Source organism: Adiantum capillus-veneris, chromosome 17, assembly GCF_014529385.1.
Source record: "Adiantum capillus-veneris isolate H3 chromosome 17, ASM1452938v2, whole genome shotgun sequence".
Lineage (NCBI taxonomy): Eukaryota > Viridiplantae > Streptophyta > Polypodiopsida > Polypodiales > Pteridaceae > Adiantum > Adiantum capillus-veneris.
Genome location: NC_140947.1, coordinates 107,175,779 through 107,193,760, shown reverse-complemented (window position 1 = coordinate 107,193,760; position 17,982 = coordinate 107,175,779).

Sequence of the window (17,982 nt, the reverse complement as noted above, 5' to 3'; positions counted from 1 at the left end):
ATTGAGGATAGGGACTATATCCCAGAACCATTTCCTGAAGAAGAGTTAGAGCCATTTGGATGGGAACACATCTTGGCTACTCTAGACGTGTGCGCCATGGAGGATGCTCCCACAACAAATTTTTGTGATGAAAATGGCTATGATTTCGTTCTCTTTTTTGCATTGCATGTAATCCAGGAAAACAAAGAGAACCAGACATCAACAAGCTCTTGAAATAAGGAGCAAACAAAGAAATGTGGAGAATCAAACGATGAACAAGACGACGAGTTCTATGACTCTGTAGAACACTTCGAGCTTCAAGAAGATCAACGACCCGGGAATCAATGTCATCGTTACACGAATAAAGTGCATCAAAAGTGGATTCCAAAGTCCTCCGTGAAGACACAGCCACCACAAGCATCCTCATACATGGCTCCTAATAAGGATGCAAAGACTCAGCTAGGAGGAATACGACCAGAGCAACGAGCTAACAAGGCTTAAATCAATGGGCTACAAAAGTCCTCCAAGAAACACGAAAAAACAGACAGTAACTTTACACTACCAGCCAAAAAATCAAGGGAAAGTACAAGAAGTCAACCTTGCTGAGGATAGTAGCGATAGTGATGAATCTTACGACATCCCCTATCATCAACTCAGGCCATCACTATCACCAACCCCTTCAGCAACAACCATGACAAATCAAAAGAACAGGACAACGAGTCAAAGCCAAAAAGCTCAACAAATCTGGATACCAAAAAGCCAGATCGGACAAAAACAGATATGGATCAAGAAGACAAAGATCTCTAATGACAAATCACAAGATCCAACACCAAAACAAAAACAAGGAAAGCGTGCACGAACATGTAAGAATATCACAAAGTCGCAAGCTTTTACAACTCAGGTTTGGGCTCCAAAGAAGTTGATTCAAGCACAAAAAAGTCAGGAATTCATTTGGATTCCAAAAAAACCACAGTATCAACTTTCAAAGCCTAAATCCTGTCCCCAACCCACCATACTAGGGCTGAAGCAAAGAACACAGGTGACTCACACAACAAAAAGGTGGATCCCAAAGAAGTCTCTTCAAACACAAACGAAGCACGGGCAAGTATGGGCTCCCAAACGAGAGCCAGTAACAAAACAGCCAATAATCGCAAAGAAGTGGGTCCCAAAGAAGAAAAACAAAACTGTTGTCAGTGCATCGCCGCTTGAATTCTTACAATTTTTCCTACGATTATAGTACAGTTAGAAGAGAGCAAGTCGCTTCAATCAAGCAACGATACAAGAGCTTCAAAGACCATTACATTGCTTAGAATAGGAAGCCTCGCCAACAAATGCCAATAAGCAAATTTCTTATACCCACATCTTGCACAACATAAATCTTTTCCATGCATTGACTGTGTATGCATAATAGGGCTACATTACAAGGCCTACATAGGCACAACTTTTACTTGCCCAAGCACAACACATACCCTTTGCGATACCCTGTCGTAAAGGATGAATCCAAATAGGAAGGGGGGAGGCATTCTGAATGCGGACCTAACATTATGACTATTAGAGGGCAATGTTTTGTGAGATGCATTGAATTTTTGCGTTTTATTGTGACAATTTTTTGACGAAATTTAGAATATATGCCCTCATAGTAGTGTTACAGAGGAGTATGGGGACAAAATCCATATATGAGCCCCTAGGGACATGTGTATAGTGTACATAGCATTTAGATTTCTATTTGAATGATTTTTCTTTTGTTAAGTTTTTTATAAAAGATTTTCTTTGTTTATTATTATTAAGAAAAAATAAAAAAATCCATAATCCACATGAAGAAAAGACTGACGAGAGGCCTGAGCACTACAAAGAGAAGAAGGTACATGAAAACGATGAAACTTCACGAAGTATGTCTCAACAACCACTACAACAGCCGAAGAACTTGTCACAAAGCAGTGTCAACATGCAACCGACAAGTCATACAAGTCAGAGTCGAGTAGCTAAGCCACAAAATGAGTGAGGTGTTAGTCCCAAAGCTTCAAGTAATATTCTCTGTGGTCTAAGCGTCTTAGCTATTCTAGGTACTGCTCAAGCTGGAAGAGTTGAGCATATTTACGTTATGTCGCTCATGCTGGTATAGGTGAGCAAAAGAGTCGAACTCTAAGTACTTAAGTCTCGTGAAGTGAAGGAGAAGGTCCAAAAGACACTCACGTACTGAGCACAGTGAGATACGAGTGGAGAAACTTCTACATTGATAACCCTTCTTGGAAAGGTGGAAGCTATTGAGACATCTTTTGATGTCACATGTGCTACATTTATTCCTCGAAACACCCATCATCTCCTTCTTTCACATTGCATGATTTTGTTGACAAATTTCTCATATGCATATAGAGTGTCCCATAATTGGTACTTGCATCAGGCATTCTTTCCGTGTTTCACCCAAGCACTCACCTTTCATGAACATGTAATTCACATTCAAGTGCTCAACTCCAATAAGAGCGTATACCAAAGGCATTTTTTCCTACCGGGTTTTTTCCCTTTGGTCATCCAAGTTTTAGACCCTAATTTAAAGACACCTATCACCATCCTCTTGTACATATTCCTTCTACATAAACAATAAGGAAATTCTACTCAAATCAATTGACAAATGAATTGGAGCACCAATTTCAGATCATAGCATACTTCTCCTCAATGGTGAGTCGAAGAATGGCCTACAATGACAAAGCTGCGGACAACACTAACAACATGATTGCACAGGAACAAAGAAGTCCCCAATGAAGAAGAGCAGACATAAAAGTAATCAGAGGATCTCAAAAGATGAATGGTTATGATGATAGATGTCCGCTCTAATGGATCATAGTTCATGTTGTGGTTTGACAAAGTTACAAGCAGTGCAATAGATGAAGCCAAAACAACAGCAAAGACCACATCGCCAGAGTTTGAAGAGGCAGTTGAAGGCAAGTGTTTGGTTTTAAATGGTAAGACTTATTACAACACAACATAACTCAAGTTTCGTACCAAAGTCTTATCTTTTGCGAGTTATGAAATGCTGCGGATTATCGCTATAAACGTCATTTGTAATGAGTAGTTATTCTAGTTTCAGAAGCCGGGGTGCAATGGCACTTCCAGATTGTAAATACAAAGCCATTTGACCCTTTCAACCCCATTTTTGGTTAAATCTAAGGTAGCCATAGTATATAAGGTACCTAGGTCATTTTGTAAAGAGGACTTTTTATCATAATCAAAACTTAGCACTGCGGTCTACTGTGTGTGAGAGAGAAAGAGAGTGAGCGTGAGCTTCATCCTCTTGCTACGCCCAGCTCACTCAACACATTGGAGATCCAACTGCAGCATTGTTGTAGGCTCGAGGAGAGCTATGCGACAATGCCAATCATTCCACGCGAGACGAAGCGCACACGCCGACGCATCTACGAGCTATTTGTGGCCGTAAGTGTATCAAACGATGTCTGTGTTTTGTGTGCTAGTAGTCTATAGAATCGTGGCGACGTAAGCTACGCATAGGTACTCATAAATTTCAGTTTCGGGCACTTTCAAAATTCTGTTCTATCATCCTACGTGTTTTCCGCAGATGGGTTTAGAGTGAGGGTTTTGATTGTAGAAGCTTAGGGACAGGTGTATCCTAGTGAGGGGATGGTGTTTCTTAAGTTTCGGATGAATCTGGCATGATTAGGTGAGTTACCTTCCGTATGTGTGTATGTGGCTAGGTGGTGTAGTTGAGAGCAGTGAGGTTCTTGATTGTGGTTTAGTTGGCCTTCGAGAGTGTTGTATGTGTAGGATGGTCTCAACCTGACAAGCTAAAGAGGTTTCCTCCGTGTGCCTATCATGTCATCTGTGTCCTCGATTGACATTATGTTGATCTAGGTAGTGTTTGCATGCACTTCATGGGTATGTGAGTCGCTCCCATCCAACATTGGCTCGTGAGGTTAAGTAGGTGGCTTCATTCTATCAACTTGATTATCTGAATAAAAAATGGTATATGGCTATCCTAATGGATTTGTAAATAGCTGACATGGAAGACAAAATGAGCTCAGGAATGTCTTAGCAAATCTAATTTGCAAGCATGCTCACGAATCTTCTTAAGAATCTGGAACAAACCACAATCCCTAAGTGAAAGTTTAGCTACAAAGCTAGTTTTCATACTTTCTAAATTCTCAAGAACCTTTAGAAACAACAACTCTCCTCTGTGAAGGAGACTTATTTGTAGTTCACATTGATGGACTAGATGCGGAAGCATACTCCCTAATCACCGATGGTTTAACATTAGGCTATGGAGGGTGAAGCTTTAGCTTAACCATGGTGTTTGGGTTAGGGTTAGAGATACGGAGGTTAGGGTTAGGTTATGTCAAGAGTAAGAGCAGAGAGAGAGAGAGAGAGAGAGAGAGAGAGAGAGAGAGAGAGAGAGAGAGAGAGAGAGAGTATAAACACATGATAATGCTCAAAGTGCTTATGCTTCATTAGAAAATTGTCTTTCAAATAGGCTTTGTGCTTTACAATCATTGGAGAGGTTGCATCCTCTTGCTGTTGGACTGTGTCATCATTTATCTTTTCCTAGGTTGCTAGATAGCATTCCCATATGGTGTCACAAATTGTGCTTACCATAACAATGTCCCCCTTAAGCCAAACTTGGGGTTTTACAAAGACTCTCGGGGGGTTCACTATGAGTAAAACTACCATATCACGTGCGTTCAAGAAATGTTTGTAGAACCCCTGATCTGTGAATTTTATTAGGAATATAATGTACCATTTTCTTTTAAAATCTGTAAGTTTTTATCAAATTTGAAAATATAATGTCCTTTTGTCTATATATTTCTGTAAATTTCAAGAACTTTAAATACCCTTCTGTTGAACTCACATGATAGGCTACATTTTTCATAGGTGACCTCCCCGGGCAAAGACTTCATGTGTTTTGGTTCATATGGCTGACACATAGGTTTCACATAGATAAGGGTATTGTTGCACATAACACAAAAGGTATTGCACTCTCACAAACTATCTCCCCTCAAACACAAATCTGACTCCCCTAGACACAAAGGGTGTAGGCACACAAAACATTAGGCTGTAGGCACAGACACAAGCCTCCCCTAGCACAAAAAGGGTAAGCACACAAGTCTCCTAATCACATGGGTAGACACACAAAGATTACCTACTATTATAAATGAGGGTGATACAAAACTGAGTGCACACAAATTCACATGGTTATTGTGTTGTGTTTCTTTTGGAGGATTTTCTCCCTTGCACAAATCTGCAAAACTTGTCATACTTTGTTGTCCTTTCCATATCTTGATCTTTTTGTTGTTGTAGTTTCATCTTCATGTTTTCGTCTTCATCCGCATGTCGTTGTTCTGGTTTGTTGAGAATGTGTCCTTCATGGTGAGTGGTGAAAAACACACATACATACAAGGTGTTGTGTGTGTGTGTGCCTTGGAACTTTTGTGCAAGGGTCTCTTGAGATAACGAGGCACTGTGTGAAAGGTGTCTTGTCTTAGTGGGAACAAAGGCTTAAAAAAGATTTTAAGTTGTTTTTCTTTCAAAAATTTAAATCCAATTGATAATAGACCCTTTGAAAAGGAGTCGTATTCATGCAAGGGCCACGTCACTAACAAAAGGAATCGTGTGGGCTCAAGTAGCACGTGTGGGCTTATGGCAACGTTCACCAGCAGATACGGTTGGACCCGTGAGGGAAAAAACGGCACAAGGGCCATGTGGGCTCAAAAGAAAAAGCACCGAGAGTTGCTAACAGAAGCTGGGTGTAGGAGAGGAGCCGATTAAATTAATCCCTTTCTTCATACGTAACTTATGGATTTTTTCTCAAAATGCAATGAAAAACCCCGTTTCTAAATATAGTTCTATTACTTTTTAAAAACATTTACCCAATAAAAAACTAGAATCATGTGCTACATTTACCTCCCCCCCCCCCCCCCCCCCCCCGCCGGGCTCGAGGCCATGACACCCAAAAATAATTTGGTGCGTAGTGTCTAATTCCTTGGGTAGACGTCTCTCCTTGTGGAGTAGATGTCCATCATTAATAAAAAACTTTTTCCATTGTTGTAGTTTTGCTTATGAGAAAGGAGAATTGTGTGTAGAGTGAACCACTGAACTCTCATTAGAGTGAGAGGGATTCCTCATCAAGACCATACTATACAAAGCATGGTAATTATACTTCCCTCAAAGAAGCCGTGAAGTCACTTTGTGAAAAAAAAGGAGCATTGATCCCTTTTGTCCCCTCAAATGTGTTTGATTAGTAAACCATGTAATGCTCTCATAGTCAAAGACAATCTCAAACTTTGCACCATATAAATAATGTTCCAATTGCTAAGGGCATGTGTAATGGCATATAACTTGCACTCGCAAAGTTAAATTTTTGAGCACTATCTAATTTCTTACTTTCAAAGTCAACACATCTACCCCCTAAATGTAGTACTGCAACAATGGCCTCATTGCTAGAATCAATCTCCAAAACAAAATTTTTTATTGGATTAGCAATGTCAGAGCTACTCTATTTCTCTGTTTTCCAAGTAAAATGGAGGCTTTAACCCTTCAATTGATCACTCATAAGCACAATTATCTTTGCATAATTGAATGAACTTGCAATAATAGCCAGCCATGCCCGAAGAAATTTAAAGCTCTTTCAAAATTTTGGGAGAGGGCCATTTCAAAATAGCCTTGACTTTGCTAGGATCCATCTTAAGACCATCATGAGAAATAATATGGCCAAGATATTTCACCTCTCATTATATAAAAGAATATTCACTCTTCTTGGCATATAAAACATACTTCCTAAAAAGATTAAAAGCCTATTGTCATAAATAAAATAAATGCTCTTTCTTAGAATGGATTGAATAGGGATTTTATCTAAGAAGAAAAATACAAAGTTATCCAAATAAGGTTGTAGCGTTCATAGCTATATAGCTATTAGAAATGATGTTGGAGCATTTGTCAACTCAAAGAGAAGAACAAGAAACTCCAAATATCAAAATCATGTTCACAAAGTTGTTTTAGGAATATCTCTTTCATCAATTTGTAATTGATGGTATCTCAATCTCAAATCAACCTTTGTTGAGTATATGCCCCCCCCCCCCCCCCACACAACAAAAACACAAAAAAAAAAAAAAAAAGAGTTGATCAAAAAGTTTATCAACTAGAGGCATATGATACTTATTTTTATTGTAACTTTATGGGACTTTGATAGTCCACGCACTTGTGCATAGAATCATCTTGTTTCCTCATAAAGAGAATTTGTGATGCCAGGAAGAATGATTGGGTCTAATGACGCCCTTACAAATAGATTCATCTAGCTATTGTTCTAATTTCTTAGCTTCCCTTTGACTAAGACTATATGCTTATTTGGTTGTACGTTTGTTACCTAGTTGCACCTCTATACTATGTTTCATTTCCCTCTCTAGAGGTGAACCTAAAGGTAAATCATAAAACATCTTCATATTTGTGCAAAAAATTATTAAGTTCATCACTTTGAGAAACAAAATGAGACTTTTTATTTTCATGTATAGAGAAGCTACACAAGCCGGTAACACAAACAAATATTCTCTATCTCATTTTTCTTTGCAGTATCTACAATTTTTCTATACATAGGGTAGGAGAAGAGGGGACATCCCACCCTCAAAAAAGTAAAACATCATTACCATCAGCCTCAAATTGAAGAGTTTTATAATTACGCTTCAAAGTAGGTCCTAAGCTATGCAACCACTCATACCTAAAAACTACATCATTTCTTGATATGTTCATAACCTCAATGTTGATGTTCACTGGATGGTCTTGGAATTCCAGTGGCACATCCTGGACCATAGAGAGGGATCAAACATTTTAACCTTGCCCTTGTGCAAGAGACACTCTGTAATTATATGTACTTTTCTTCTATGGAAGTATCCAGCCCTCGACTAAAGCATATCGAGAAAGTTATGAGTTTCCACATCATTGATAAATATGTGCACCTACTGTCCATTGATCTATCCATAAAGGTTCACTAAATCATGTGGACCCACTTGGCAGCTACCACATTGAAACTGTAAACAAGCACTCACATGCCTCTGTTGAATGAGAAACTTCCACATGAACAAGCTAAAAAGATGGATTTATTTATAGTAATTGCAGAGTTTCAAGGGCCTTGCCCTTACCTTTAAATAAATTTTTTTCATTACCCTTGGCCTTATCCAAGCAAAATTCTCACTTGGTATGATTATTGGAGAGACACTAGAACCATGGATTATCCTTCTTTGTCTTGGAAAGATCTATCATAGACAAAGAACCCTGAGGGCCCTTATCCTTCTTTGCAGCTTCTTGATCACAAGAAGATGATTTGAATCTATGGTTTTTGATTTTTATGAAAAGAAGTTTGATTATTTATTATAGGCCACGAAGCTCGCATCCCTTTCTTATCCGCATCATAAATTAATGCTTCAAAAATAGAATCTTCCAAAGTTTAAGGCTTGAGGGAGGCAGTATGTATAGACTTTGTATATCACATGCATTCAAGGACTATTTTTAAAACTCTTATTTGTGAATTTTTGACAAATAAAATACACCCTTTTCCTATTTAATCTATAACTTTTTTTTGCAATTCCATTCTACGGTACCCTTTTGTATGTGAGTGTGAGAAAATTTGAAATTAAAACCCCTCTAATGCTCCCACGTGATAAGTAACATAACCATTGAATGACCCCCCCAAAGTTTTAGGATGCAAGTGAGTTATATTTGCTTTAACTTCCAAATGTAATCCTTGTAGGAATCCCCATTCTTTGTGAAACTCATTGAGATTATCTAGCTTTTGGATCACCTCTCTATACAAGAAATACAATTGGGTTGAAATGACATATGCATGAAGCACTCATCTTAGGCTTGTCATTGCAACTTGAACGACACACCAATTTCTTTAATTACATTAAGCAAGACCTCAGAAATGTATTTGCCACTTTTAATTGCACCGGAACTATCAATCACCTTTATAAACGTTTCTCCCCTTGAACAAACCAGCATTACATTGATCAACGGTCTTCTACGGTCTTCTTTGAACATTTGACTACCCATCACTCACAATCGTACATCTTGAAAGCGAAATATTTCCAAGTATTATTTTGCCAACACGCTCTTTGACTTCGATATAACATTTGTCCAAGAAAACATTTCTTATCGTGTAATAAGAAGGATCTGAAAATCCTGGACCAAACTCGTTGGTCAGATAAAACTCTTTTTGGAACATAATTTGAAATTGCTACCAAGTTATCGTTTTTTTGTCTAGATTTAGCAAAATCCACCACTTTTAGGCCTTGCCTTCAAGAAAATAAACTTATTTCACGAGAACAAAATATGTGAGGAGTTGCATTGTGTAAAAAGGTATTCATATTATCTTTGTTCCACTTCGTATCTTCATTTTTATACACCTATGGCTTTAAGTTCTTCATTCAAAAGAAATTTTATTCTTGTGCTTCGATTCATTGGAAGAGATTCAATGGATAGTATCATGAGTCCCTTGACTCATCACAACTAGGTTTTACAAATGGTCCTTGGCCATCTACATCATGAAGCTGTTTACTATCTCCATGAGCAGAGTTAAGTTGGATGATGGCTATCAAATTCTTTTCCATTTGATGTGTGCAGCAAAGGAATCTCCTAGATAATAATAAACTCATGTTCTTCATGCAATTTTTCATGCAATCCATTTCTTTCCTTAGATAGTGCATCCTCCATTTATGCATTTTTCTCTGAAGGCCGAGTTGCCCGAAAGCATTTGATCGAATGAAATTTTCCTTGCTGGAAATGTGGAATTTTTAGTAGAATTTAACAAATTCACAAATGAATTTTTATGAACGTAACCGCTTATCAAGAGATTTTGAGCTTTGAGAGGGCTTCAAAGTGTGTGATATGTGGAAATACCCTCCTTGTCATGGGTGGACCTCTTTGGGTCCTAAATCACCCTCAAAAGGGCACCCATGTATGTAAATAAAAGATCCAAAACCAGGCTATGGTGTGGGTAGCCAATGATAGTAGAAGAGAGGTTCTAGGGTTTGTAGCAATCAGAGTGGACCTTGGAAGAGCTCCATGAAGAAACAAAATTTTTCTTAGGTCTACAAGGTAATCCACTTTGGAGCTATGGCCATTGTGTTTTGTGATATCGACCTTGCCTCCTCACTTGTGTGAGGCTGTCATATATATAATATCTAACTTTATCAAATAATTCTCTCATATTAAACTGATCATTTGATACGGGAAGATAAAAGGGGAACAAAAGTTAGGATATAGATATGTGCTTCTTGACGTATCTCAACAGGGGACCAAAAGGAGAAATGGTTGCATCTCAATAGGGGTCAAAAAGGAGACGGTCTACCAAAGAGAAATGTGCAATAAGTGCTTCTATATTTACCTTAGCAAGGGACCCAGAGGAGACATAGTTACATCTCAATAGGGGTCCACAAGGAGGTACTCTATCAAAGAGCAATGTGCATCTAATGGAGCTTAAAGGACCTTAGTTTTAGCTTCATTAAAGACCTCCAAAGGTTAGTGTTAAAAATTCCTTTGACTTTAGGCAAGCTAGGGGTGGGAATCCTACCCAAGCACGAGGTTCTTGTTGTGCTTACTAACTAAAGTGCTTGAAATGTTTGTGGGAACCTTTCCCAAGCTTGAGGTGCTTCTCATGCTTAACTGACTAAAGTTATTGAAGTGTTCAGTTCAAACATAAACTCTCAAGATGCATAAACGGTCCCCATGCTCAAATGACTAGGTGCTTGAAGTGTTCAATTCAAACATGATATCTTAAGGAGCATAAAAGACACGTGTCAAGATCCTCCCAATGTGGCCCTCATGATATGCTTGAATCCTATTGGATGGGCTTTATAGGGGTCCAATGAAAATTTAGATGCATAAAAATAAATAATTAAGCTCTTTCTCTCAAAGAGAAAAAGAGGACACATGTCTAGCTGATATAATTAAATAATACAAGAGAGAGATAGAGAGAGAGAGAGGTGGACCAAGCTGAGAGGGGGTATACTCTCTCTCTCTCTCTCTCTCTCACACACACACACACACACACACACACACACACACACACACACACACACACACACATACTCTTATGGTTTGAAGTGCAAAGTTCAAGAGCTCCATATCCTTCTCCAAGATTGTTGAGAAGTTGAGAGCCTACACCAACACTTTTGTCTATGGAATGTAAATCCAACCAAGATCCATGCTTCAATGATTAAGCTTGCCATCTTCTTCATCTTCATTACTATGCTATTATGCTATGGTAAGCAAGAAGAGTGATGATAAGTGAGGAACTTTTTCTTTATCCTATGGATGATTCTTCTTCATCTTCCCTACCCTCATTATGCTTGTGATGCATGAAGCTTTCCATATTTATTGCATCACCTAGGTCACAAGGAAAGATTGTATTGTATCAAATCTCTCTTGATGGGAGAATCTATAATAAAAACGCCTTTTGAAGGGGGACCAACTCCAAGTAAATCCGGTCCTCAACCATTGTCATGTTCTCTAATACTCTCTCTCTTGCAAAAGTATTGTTCATGCCAGGTTATAAGTACTATGTTATGAACATTGATAGCTTTTATTTTGCACATGAAGGTGCTGATGATGATGCACCCATGTTTATCAATTATCTTGTTACTAGGTTGCATCAAGCTATGAGCAACCCTACTTTGCAAACCGAGGTTACTCAACAGCTTCGTGCTTATGGGATTTCCATTCCTCTTCAAGAGGAGAGAGATTTTAGGAGGTCTCTTAATGAGACTCTCGAAAGAAGACTCTCTCCCATTAGAGAGGATAAATCCAAAGAACAAGAAAGAAGCAAATCCCTAAGTTCCTTTGAAGATGTGGCTCCACCAAGATGGCAGTCTAAACTATCGCCAACTCCTCCCAAGAGGAAATGGTCAACCCATAGTCCTTCTCCTTATCATTCCAAAAGGGAAGAGATGAAACAAAGGATGAAAAAGGCAAGAAAGAGGTCACCCTCTTCTCCTTATTCTTCACCTTTCTCCTCTTCCAACGAAAGCAATAGTTATTCTCCTAGAGAATACAAGAGGAAAGGACATCACAAAACTTACCTTGCATGGAGAAGGTCCCAAAAGCTCAAGAAATTCAAAGAGGGAGGAAAGAGTATCTCTTTTCTCACCTATGATGGCACCTTCGGTGCCACCAACAAAGTATTGGTCTTCATCCAACAATTTGATGTGGACTTTGGAGACTAGGGCTTCACGGAGTCCTCCAAGCCATGCCATGAGCTATGCACTTCTAGAAGTCTGCTCGTCAATGGTGGCTGTCCTTCGTGGCAATAGCGAGGCCCCAAAGACATGGAAAACTCTACGAGTTTCCATCATGAAGCAATGACTTGCAAGCAAAGCAAAGGACAAAGTGCTTACCGTATGGTGTAGCTTGAAGCTTCTCTTCAACAAGTCTATCCACAAATGTGTAGACAAGTTTTTGGATTTGCATCTCAAACCTATAGTCTTTCAAAGGATAGACTTTGCCAAACAAAGGCAACAATTTTGTGAGAGATTATCTTAAGAAATGGCCGAGTATTTCAACTCACAATGGCCTAGCACTATCACCAAAGTCATCCACCACACTATGGTTGCTTCAAGGATCAATTTCCAAAAAGGGGCAAGAACAAATATAAAGCCCATGGAAAACAAGGATCAAAATGAAGCTAAAGGGAAGAGAAATGCTCAAAACTCTTCCCAAGTTCACACCAACACCAACAATACGGCCAAGGAAAAAGGAGCTTACAAAGGTGAAAATAAGCTCTCTCTCGAAGAATTAGAGGCCTTTCGTAAATACCATAAATGCTTTATGCGTGGGGAGCAAGGACATGGTTATCATTCTTGCCCCAAAAGAAATGTACGCAATGACACTCCTAGAGCTTTCATGGTTGAAGCTCCAAAAGAGGATACTCATTGCAAAGGCTCATCCCTCTCCTATGCTTGGGGAAAAGGAAGGGAGAATGATGCTCTTATTATCTTTGACCCTCACTCTACTCACAGCTTCATATCAACAGAGTTAGCCACTAAGTTGGGCATTCAAGCTTTTGAGATGGGAGATATTGCAACTACTGATGCAGATTTCAAGGGACACCAAGCCTCCATTACTCCCTTATTGGGAAGTTGAGGCTTCATGTTCAAAGCTACGTCAACAAAGAATAATTTTTTATCTCTCCTCTCCAACATGAGTATGTTTTCCTAGGGGCACCATGGTTCAACCGCATGGCTGCCAGCATGAAATTCCCTGAAAGGAGAATCTACTTCACCTAGAAGGAAAAGAGCATGTACATAGATGCTAATGAGTTGGGGAACACCATATTCTTGGTAAATACGCTTACTTTTGATAAGTCAATGAGATGCTCTATTTGTGTGTAAATGATTTTTGTTAGAGAATTTGTAAATGATTCTAATGTTTTCACAAGTTGCATTAAAGGGAATCAAGAGAAATTAGAGTTGTCTAATTTCCTAAATGGATTCCAAGATGTTTTCATTGATGACATGGCTAGTGAGCTACCTCCAAAACGAGGGGATGATGACCATGCAATAGAGCTTCTACTAGGACGCTCACCGCCTAATAATTCTCCTTATTGAGTTTCATAAGCTCAACAAGAGGAGATCATGAGGAAAGTGTATGAATTGGTGGAAAAAGAGATGGTCAGGCCTAGCTCCTCTCCATTCTGTTCACCAGTACTTTTAGTGCAAAAGAAAGATGGCACATATCACATGTGTGTCGACTATAGAGCACTAAATCGGATCAATAAAAGAAAAGGATTTCCCATGCCGCGGGTACAAGATCTATTTGAAAAGTTACAAGTTTTGGCCTGACAAATGCTCCAACTGCATTCAAACTCAGGATGGAAAAAAATATTCAGGCCACTCAAATTCTCTTAAGGAGTACAAGTGACACCTCCAGGTATACTTTCAAGTTGTGAGAGAGCATAAGATTTTGATTAATCAAAAGAAAAGTGAATTTTTCCTACAAGAGATATAATATTAGGTCACCTTATCTCTCAAGATGGTATCCATATGGATCCATCAAACTTGGAGGTAATAAAAGCATGGCCTAATCCAAGGAATCTAAGAGGTTTTATTGGTATGTGTGCATACTATAGATGCTTCATAGCAAAATTTTCTCAAATAGCAGGACCATTGCATGACTTAATAAAGAAGATCATTAAGTACTCATGGACTGCTAAAGAACAAAGTGCTTTTCACAAGCTCAAAGAGAAGCTTACCTCCCAACCAGTCCGTATGCTTCCAGATATCTCAAAGCCATTTGAGGTCCAATGTGATGCTTGTGGTCATTGCCTTGGAGCATTTTTCTCCAAGAAGGGTATGTCATAGCATATGAGAGCCAAAGGCTCAATGTTAATGAACGGGTCTTGGGCATATACGAAAAAGAGCTTTTAGTTGTTCTAGATGCCCTAGACACATAGAAGCACTATCTCTTGGGGGCTCTATTCATCCTACAAATGGATCACAAAGCCTCAAGAACTTCATGATGCAAACCAAGCTCTCCAACAAACAAATGAGGTGGGAAAATTTTCTTTTGCAATTTAAATTTCATACTGCTCACATTGCTGGCAAGAAAAATCAAGTGGTCAATGCACTTTCACGATGGCCAGGGATAAATATGGCGTTGCAACACTCACCATGATCTATCTTTTATGATAGATGAGTTTGCTAATGTCGAAGACTTTAAGTACGTAGCTACAACCTTTGCATTAGGGAAGAAAAAAAATAACCATTCACTTGGAGGATGGTTATCTTCTAAATGGAAATAGGCTATGTGTTACTCACCCATACAATAAGCAAGTCAAGTATGAATCCCATGCTTCTCATTATGCTGGGCAAAGAAGGATTCCATAATCTACTCTTCGAGAAGTAAAAATGTATTTCTGTTGGCCTATCATGAAAAGTAAACATACCATTAAGAGTATGTTTCAAAATGCATGGTATGCCAAAAGTCAAAATTTGACCGAGGGAAGCAACTTGGATTGTTTCAGTTGTTGACAGGCTTAGCAAGAAAACACACTCTATGCCCGTCAAAAAGACTATTAAGGTACATCAAACGGAAACCCTCTTCAGACCTCAAATTTTCAAGTATCATGGGACTATCCACAAATTGATGACCAAAGTGAAATAACTAATCTGATGTACTAAAAGCCTATGTCATAAAAGTAGATCAATGTTTTCAATGAAAGAAGTACCTACCTCTTATAGAGAATACGTACAATGACATTATACATACTTCTACGGGGAAAGTACCTTTCAAGGATAAAGAGGAACGATCCAAAAGTCCCTTACTACTTAAAGTATATTGGAAGATCTTCACTGCTGGATGAATATAGCTGAGACTTACAAGAATCTTTTCCAAAGATTAAAAAGATTATATTCATCTCACAGCAAAGGCAAAAAGGGATGCTGCTAATAAGCACAGAAGAGCCTTAGCCTTTTAAAAAAATGATTTGGTCTTGCTAAAGTTTCTCAAGGCTCGTCTAACGCATACTACAGGCAACAATCCTACGAGCCACCAAGAGTATTATGCTAAACTATCAAAAAGATACTATGGTCCTTTATTTTAAAATTCTTAAACCAATCAATGAGATGGCTAATTAGTTAAAGTTTCCCAACCATTGGCTTATTCACAATGCTAAACATGTGAGCCTACTCAAGCCTTACAAAGGAGAGCCACCAAAAGAACCAATAATGGAGGACCTGCGAGAGATTGAAGATCAAGAAGAGGTTTGCAACCCAAATCGATTCTACGATACAAAGACAAGGTACTAAGAAATGGTAACATTATCCAATGATATCTTGTTAAGTTTAAGAATTATTCTTTAAAGATGCTAGATGGATGCAAGGAACCTAGATTAACTATAATATGAACCTTGTCAATGCCTACAAGGCTACACTAGGGTAAGAAAATGAAAGTCCATTTTAAATGAACAATGTTTTTGTCTTATAAGACCATTATCTTTCTTTTATTGTACACAAAATTTAAGAAGTATGCATGCTTAGGATCATGTTTGTGATGACGACATCTCCCAACACTAAGTAGACCTTGTCACTCTACTTTGGAAGTCTGATATGGACAAAAGAGCAAACATGCTTGCAGCAGTTAAGTCTCCAGAGCACCAAATGGATTAGTCATCCATTCTGAAATGATGTCGTAGGGTAAAAAGGGATCCTCTATCCGCTAAGAAACATGGGCTAATGACTAGGCTTTATCTTCTCTATCTCATAGTCGAGGACGACTATGATTTCAAGAGAGAGGTAATATCATAAAATGTAATATGTAGCTTTACCAAATGATGTTCTCATATTAAAATGATCATTTAATAGGGAAAGATAAAAGGTGAACAAGAGTTAAGATATAGATATGTGCTTCTAGACCTATCTCAACAGGGGACCAAAAGGAGAAATGGTTGCATCTCAATAGGGGTTCAAAAGGAGACAGTTTACCAAAGAGCAATGTGCAATAAGTGCTTCTAGATTTACCTCAACAAGGGACCAAGAGGAGAGATGGTTACATTTCAATAGGGGTCCAAAAGGAAGTAGTCTGTCAAGCATAAACGTGCATCTAATGGAGCATAAAAGACCTTAGGGTTAGCTTCATCAAAGACCTCCAAAGGTTAGTGTTAAAAAGTCCTTTGACCTTAGGGAAGCTAGGGTTGACCTTGAGGTGGGAATCCTACCCAAGGATGAGGTGCTTCTCGTGCTTGTTAACTAAAGTGCTTAAAGTGTTTGTGGGAACCTTTCCCAAGCTTGAGGTGCTTCTCATGCTTAAATGACTAAGGTTCTTGAAGTGTTCAATTCAAACATAAACTCTCAAGAGGCATAAACAATTTCCATGCTTAACAATAGTACTGTAATTGGACACTCAAGTGTCTTGAGACACTAAACTGTCATATTCTCTTACCAAGTTTTGGCAATTTATTTTTCAAGCTAGAAAGAAGTTTTTTACACCTTGCTTCTACCATACATTGGTTATGAGGGAAAGAAAACAATTGTTTTTTCTTTATGTCAAAAGAAAATTCTTATGGAGAGAATTATGGAAAGCTCTAAGTCATATATTTTAGTAAAATTTCAAGCTATTTTGCTAAGAAAATCATAAAATTCGTATATCTTTTTGTAGAGATGGCATTTTTTAAGTTTTTAATAGCAAAGTGTTAATACTTAGTGTTATAGAACAATGGAATGCCCTTCAAATACTAGCTTCCAAGTCACACGCAAGTTGTCGATATAATTTCATACTTGAGCACGTGCTGAATAATAGCATAATTTTGTTCTTCCAAAGGTCCCCCCATCTAGTGCATTTTGACAACTACCAATGACCTTACATATTAAAACCAAGAAACTACGTATTTTTTGGCTCCCTAAATCAGTTAAATCCCGTTGCTTGAACTCTATCTTGATTTTTTTTTTTTTTTGCAGATACTCTAAAAAATCTTGACTTCTCCATAATAACATTGAAATCAAGGTTTTAGGTGCCCCAATTTTGTATATACCATGTACTTTTATACACTTAATTGATCTACATGGAAAGTTTTATATTAATCAAGGTTTTGAATGTTTGTGTCTCAAGAAATGAAAATATCCAAGTTTTCTCTTACACAGTTTTGAATATTTAAAATGATCCAAGAATTGTTGCGTACCAAAGTCCTTCTACTTTCCATCTTGAGTCCTTAATGGATAGAGTAAACAATGTATCACTTTATAAAACTCACAAATATATCAAAAACATAATTTCAAATATGCTTGAAATGGCATTATTAAATACGTAGAACTTTCCATTAATCTATATACTCTAAGGTGAAATTTTTTCACATGAAACTTTCAATTATCTATAGCACAATTGTGAAAAAGTCACATAAAATTTTCTACAAGGTCGCTTCATTTTTTCTTAAGCTTATAAAGTAGATTTTTTCAAAGCATTAGTCGCAATCTTACGAGGGTCAACTTGATGGGTATAGTTTTGGATCATAGTAGATTCTAA